Genomic DNA, 6,216 nt, shown 5'->3' with positions numbered 1-6,216 from the left:
GGGAGGTGTCCCTGCCTATAGCAGGGAGGTTGGAACTGGATGATTTTACGGGTCCCTTGCAAACCAAACCATTCTATGATTCTATGATTCTGAGATTAAGGCTCTGCAATGTAAAATAAGAGCAAAGATGTCTTGTTCTTGTCCCGTACCTCACCATCAGGTTCACAACACTGGCTTTCATGAGCCAGGTCACAGAGAAGATAGAGCAGTCAAGGGCCCTACGGTCTCTTTGGTGTCAGACAAGCTACTAGTGGAAGTGTGAGCAGAATCCCAGTTCTTAATTCCCAGGGCTCCAGCAATGAGTTGGAGAACAGCAGGACAAAATGTGACCCCAAGAAATCCGGATTTTTAGGCAGAGCTAAGCCCCTATTAAATCTGCTCTGACACAATTCATCTCATTTATTAAAAAAATAAATAAAACAATGGCAGTAAGTCCATGTTTTTCACTATATGTAACCTACATGATCTGTGCTGAAAATTATGCATATTTTGTTCTGTATTCCTCCAAAAGCTAGCAAAGTCTAGTGATTATCACCTGCTATACAACAAACTTCTCTGCCTGTTGAAGACCTTTGTTACCATTTCTCCTCAATTCTGCTCCACATACCACTTTACCACCGTCAGTGGTTTCACAATTCCATTTTATTGCATTACTTTCGCACCCTTTTTGTGGAGTATGAAAACAAGTGAATGATGAGAGAAAGGAGACAAGCAGTGAACCTCCCTCTACCTAAATTGTTGCTGAGGATTTTAATAAACAAACAAGAAGTGTGTTTCCTTGAATTGCTGAAGTTGTAGTACAGCAAGGAGGCAGTTGTAGCCGTATTAGGTTTAAGCATTTCCAGAACTATGCTTCCAATTAGTACTTCATAAAGTGACCTTCTGAATCTCGCTGTGTGCTGCCTACAAACAGCACAAAGCCTGTCACGAGCCCTGCTTCCTGCATAGCTTGGCAGCAGAGCCACGGCAATTACACCATCCCACATAAACCACTATCACATCTGTTTTGAAACTGCAGCTTTCATGAACCCTTGCAGCAGCAGCACTGAGTGATTGCAGAGCAAACTGAGCTAAATGTCATTACTGTGTAATCAGAAATGGTCAAAAGCCTGGGTTAGGCCAGAAAGCCAAAATTTTCTTCCACGCCTGGGCAAATCCAGAACATCATAATAGAATCACAGAATGCCTTGGGTTGGAAGGGACCTCAAGGATCATCAAGCTCCAACACCCCTGATGCATGCAGAGCCACCAACCTCATTGTGTAATACTAGACCAGGCTGCCCAGGGCCCCATCCAACCTGGCCTTGAACACCTCCAGGGACAGGGCTTCCATAACCTCTCTGTGCAGCCTGTTCCAGCACCTCACCACTCTCACAGTAAAGAACTTCCCCCTGATATCCAAATCTTTCCTCCTTCCACAAAACCATTTTCCCTTGTCCTGCCATTATCTACCGTTCTGAAGAGTTGACTCTCCTCCTGTTTGTAAGCTCCCTTTGGGTACCGACAGGCTGCAGTGAGGTCACCCCGTAGCCTTCTTGAACAAGCCCAGTTCCCTCAGCCTTCATAGGGGAGGTGCTCCAGCCTTGTGATCGTCTTTGTGGCCCTCCTCTGCACCCTCTGTAACAGCTCCCTGTCTTTCTTATATTGGGGGCCTCAGACCTGGAAGCAGTACTCTGTCTTGCAGTATTACTGTCCTCATTTCCTTCTTCCCCTCTTGCTGGCACATAGGGTGCACAGCTCTGCCTCAGCCCAGCAGGCAGAGACTCAGGGACTGGACCGCAGTGGGGCCAGCTCCTCCGATGTGTGACACAGGCCTTCCAGCCTTATCTCCATAACTGCCTGAGGAGGGGGGAACTCCCCGTGAGGAGAAAACCTAAGTAGTGTTCCAGCATGGATCCAGATGTTCCTAATTTTTTTCTTTTCCCTGCATGAGGGCTTTCCGAGAGGTACCTCAAGTTCTGGAAAGCCAGCTGTCACCCAGAAGAGCTTGCTGCTGCTTGGCCTCATGCAGGTGAAGCAGCCCAAGGCGCATGACAGCTACCATAAATCAATACCACGTACTTCCTCTCCTATCCCTTGTTCCTATGTCATCCATTTAAAAGGCAGCCTCTTCACTGTAGGAACTTCCTCTCACTATGGATTTGCAGCACGTTTGAGGGAGCAGGATGCTGCCATCATCCCATCACAGCTTGTGAGAAAGGGACTGTGTGACTGCTTCCTCATGTGGAGTCCATAAGTTGGCTGATACATCAGCATCACAGAGTTAGTAGGATCTCAAAGGAGGGACACAGTGCACCTCTGGGCTGGGAGGCATGCACAAAGGCAAAGCTGCACCCTGCCTTGGGCAACCCTCATCCAGGATCTGCTGTCAGCCACCCACTGCTGGCACATGGCTGGGGTGGGTGCTCAGCTGCCTGCTTGTGTACTGCCAGCATCTGGGCCTCTTCAGCACTCCTCTGATATAAGTGGAAAGTCACGTTGCATTGATGAGGCACCATGTGTACGCATATATATGTGTGTCTGAGCATGTACCCATCTTCTGTAAATACGTTTATGCTTCCAAATACACACATACAATGGAAAAATATATATGTGAAGCATAAACCATGCTTCAAGAGCAGCTCTATGTTTCTTGCAAATCCTCCAATTCCCCCTGGATTCAGTGGAAATTCAGCAAGCACAGAAAGCTCACACTGTGCAGGAGGTCTTTCTGTGCCTTTATCCCAGCATGACGGTCTCATGTGAGGCAGCTGGTAGTTCTTATGTCAGTGTTTAGGCAGCAACAGGAGGGAAGCAAAACAAAATGTGGCCTAAACCCCTGGAAACACACAAATAGATATAAACAGCTGGGATAGAAGAAAGCAGTTTTTTCTGTGTCTCTGCTGAAGGTTTAAGGTCTTCGCTTTTTTCCTCAGAGGGGTTGTTGTGTGAGGGCTATTGCAACCATCAGAGAATATATTTGGACTATTTGGAAGTCCTGATAAATTTGTATACAGAAGTGTTCATCTAATAGCTGTGATTTGGAGAGCTAAAATTTTCCAAGGTTCACTGTGTTTTGTTTTGCTTTTTCCATCTCACACAGCCTCAGAGTCCTCATTTAGACATGCACGAAGAGAACAAGGAGCACGAGGGCTGAGTGAACACACTGCAATCACAGCACCACATCCCAGAGGTTCAATAAAGCCAAGAGCAGGGTGCTGCACTTCGGTTGGGGCAATCCCAGGTATTTATACAAACTGGGGGAAGATCTCCTTGAGAGCAGCCCTACAGAGAAGGACTTGGGGGTCCTGGTGGATGAGAAGCTGGACATGAGCCAGCAGTGTGCGCTTGTTGCCCAGAAGGCCAACTGTGTTCTGGGCTGCATTAAAAAAGGGGTGGGCAGCAGGGAGAGGGAGGTGATTGTCCCCCTCTACTCAGCTCTTGTGAGGCCCCATCTGGAGTACTGTGTCCAGGCCTGGGGCCCCCAGTACAAGAAAGACATGGAGCTCTTGAAGGAGGGCCGCTAAGATGATCAGAGGGCTGGAGTACCTCTCCTGTGAAGAAAGGCTGAGGGAACTGGGCTTGTTTAGCTTGGAGAAGAGAAGGCTCCAGGGAGACCTCATTGTGGCCTTGTAGTCCTTGAAGGGAGCGTATAAACAGGAGAGGGAATGGCTATTTACAAGGATGAATAGTGATAGGACAAGAGGGAATGGTCTTCAATTGAGACAGGAGAGGTTTAGGTTAGATATTAGGAGGAAGTTTTTCACACGGAGGGTAGTGACACACTGGAACAGGTTGCCCAAGGAGGCTGTGGATCCCCATTCCTGGAGGCATTCAAGGCCAGGCTGGATGTGGCTCTGGGAGGCCTGGTCTGGTGGTCTAGCAGCACTCAGCAGGGCTTTGAAACCAGATGATCATTGTGGTCCTTTTCAACTCAGGCCATTCTATGGTTCTGTATATATTATATTCCTTCTGGCGGACAGCATCCATGCCGACACCAGGCCTCGCTGTGGACTGTGCCTGATGCTGCTCTGTGAGGGACAGGGGAGCTGCAGGCCCCCATTCACACACTGAGCCACACCACATGGCAACGCTCTACTGTTCTCCCCTTCTGACAGCCATCCCCTTACATGCTTCTCTCACCTCCCCACACTGGGGATACTGAACAGAAACACGCAACCCCCTGTTCTACGGTAGGGAAAAATTACAGCAAAATTTACTTTTATAGTCAAATCAAAAAGCAACCATTTTTACAGCAATACTGCCATTATTTTATGTGCTGCGTTCACGTTTTGGTTTTGTTTCATCTCTCTGTTATTTACTCAGCAGGGGAGAAGCATATAAATTTCCTGTGCATTCTCTGAGCAGTTTTGCTCTCCAGAGATCAGATCGATGGTGTGAGCAGTGGCTCTGCGGCACCAACACAGGAATGGCAAAATCAGCGCTGCTATCCGGAGGAAGCGCTGAAATGGCGTTACGTCCTTACGGTGCAATTTAGGAAACCTCTCGTTGTCACAGAGCTTGGAAAACGACAGAAAATAACAGCCACGAGCCCGCAGTAAGAAAGAGACAGCAGCAATAGGCAACGGTACATTTACGATTCGAGTTAAAAACAAAACAAAAAACAACCCAAATCCTCTCCTCGTTTCCCAGGGCTGCTTCCTTGCAACTTGAATTAAAGTGGTGGAGCGATGTAGCGTTCTCTTGGGGTTAATGTTACATTAATCAGAACTGACAAGCATGAAAATCATTCTTTGTTGTCTTTAAATTGCTAATTTAAGATTGAAATCTAAAACGCTTGAGCACTGATCGTTAACACAGACAATCTTGTCTCCAGTGGGCCGCCGCACAATTGTTTTACATTTGGTTCAGAAAACAAATGCAAAGTCTGTAACCAAATCCTAACGTATCGTTTAAGCGTTTCCATTCAAATACATTCTTTGGCTAAACTTCACCGAACTGCGCCACAGTTTAATTTAAAAGCAGCTTTTGCGCAGACATTTACATCTGAAGGCGGAGACACCGTCATTGTGTCGCGGCAGCAAGAATTTCTCCAAATCCCGATTTGTTGTTTCCATGTACAGATGAACTTTAAGGACCTGATTCTCAACGGCGGTACCGAGCAAAGCGTGAGATGCTCGCTAAGAAGCAAGCAGAGTATTTTACAAGCTTACGGAAATTCAACAGACTATTAAAGAGTACGGCCAAAATTCACGTAAAGAAGACAGGCACTAAACAGAAGAAAGGGGAATAAAGTGTTATCGAATCTGCAGAGAAAAAAAATAGGAGTAGCAAACCAAATGGGATACCTCGTTAATGGAATTACAGGTTGTGTTTGTGGCAGACCAAGCCCTGTCTGAAATGGATGATTTGTCAATGTGACTATGTGCAGATTCGGGTCTGCAGGCACACACAGCCCCCACACGGTGCGTGCACTTAGCGCTGGTATGAAGCTGGATATTCAGCTCGGATGAAGCTGAAGCAAACTCTGTGACCCGAAGTCATTTCGTTAACCCCAGCCCCACCCGTGGATGTGGTTCCATGCGGCGCTTTGCGTTGGGAAGGACAGACACCTCGCTGCAAGGTGCTGCGGGAAGGCGGCCGAGCCCTCACCCGACACAAGTACGGGGGTGCGGGCGCTGTGCCACACAGCTGCCTTTTGTCACTCCGGCACTCTGCTTTTCCCAGCGGTTCCAGCAAAGTGGGGTCCCACATCCATGGAGCACGGTGGGAGATCCGCAGCAAATCCCGGGGCTGAGCTTGCTGCACAAAAGCCGTGTTAAGACACAAGCACTGTCATGCAGAACAAGCCCTGAGAGCAGAAGAAAAGGTCTCAGCGCCTGGCCAAGGAGCGGGGTCACGCACTGGGAGCGCTTTGTGCACGGCAGGGACAGGACGGTGGCTCCCCAGGCTCGCAGCAAGGGCTTGGTGGAAACACAGACCGTGAGCCAGGCCTCCGGGCAGCCTGGTGCAGAACACGGAGGTGCAGAGAGGGCATTTCTCTGTCCTTCTCTTCACTGAACAGGAGTGCAAACCCACCCTCGGACATTCCTTTTCTTTGTTAGCTCCAACATCATGCAGAAATTTGCTAACATCTAGACTAAAGGCAGGCCCCATGGAAATATAACAAAATGTCCATCGTGTCTCACGCTCCCATGTGAAGGGGCAGATCCCAGGAGAGCAGATCAAGGAAATATCGACAAGGAAGGATGATCTGGGTTCAGAGCAGTGGGAGAC

The sequence above is a fragment of the Lagopus muta genome, chromosome 1 (genome assembly GCF_023343835.1).
Source record: "Lagopus muta isolate bLagMut1 chromosome 1, bLagMut1 primary, whole genome shotgun sequence".
NCBI classification, from domain to species: domain Eukaryota; kingdom Metazoa; phylum Chordata; class Aves; order Galliformes; family Phasianidae; genus Lagopus; species Lagopus muta.
The sequence above is the reverse complement of the archived record's forward strand: the minus strand, read 5'-3'. Positions refer to the sequence as shown.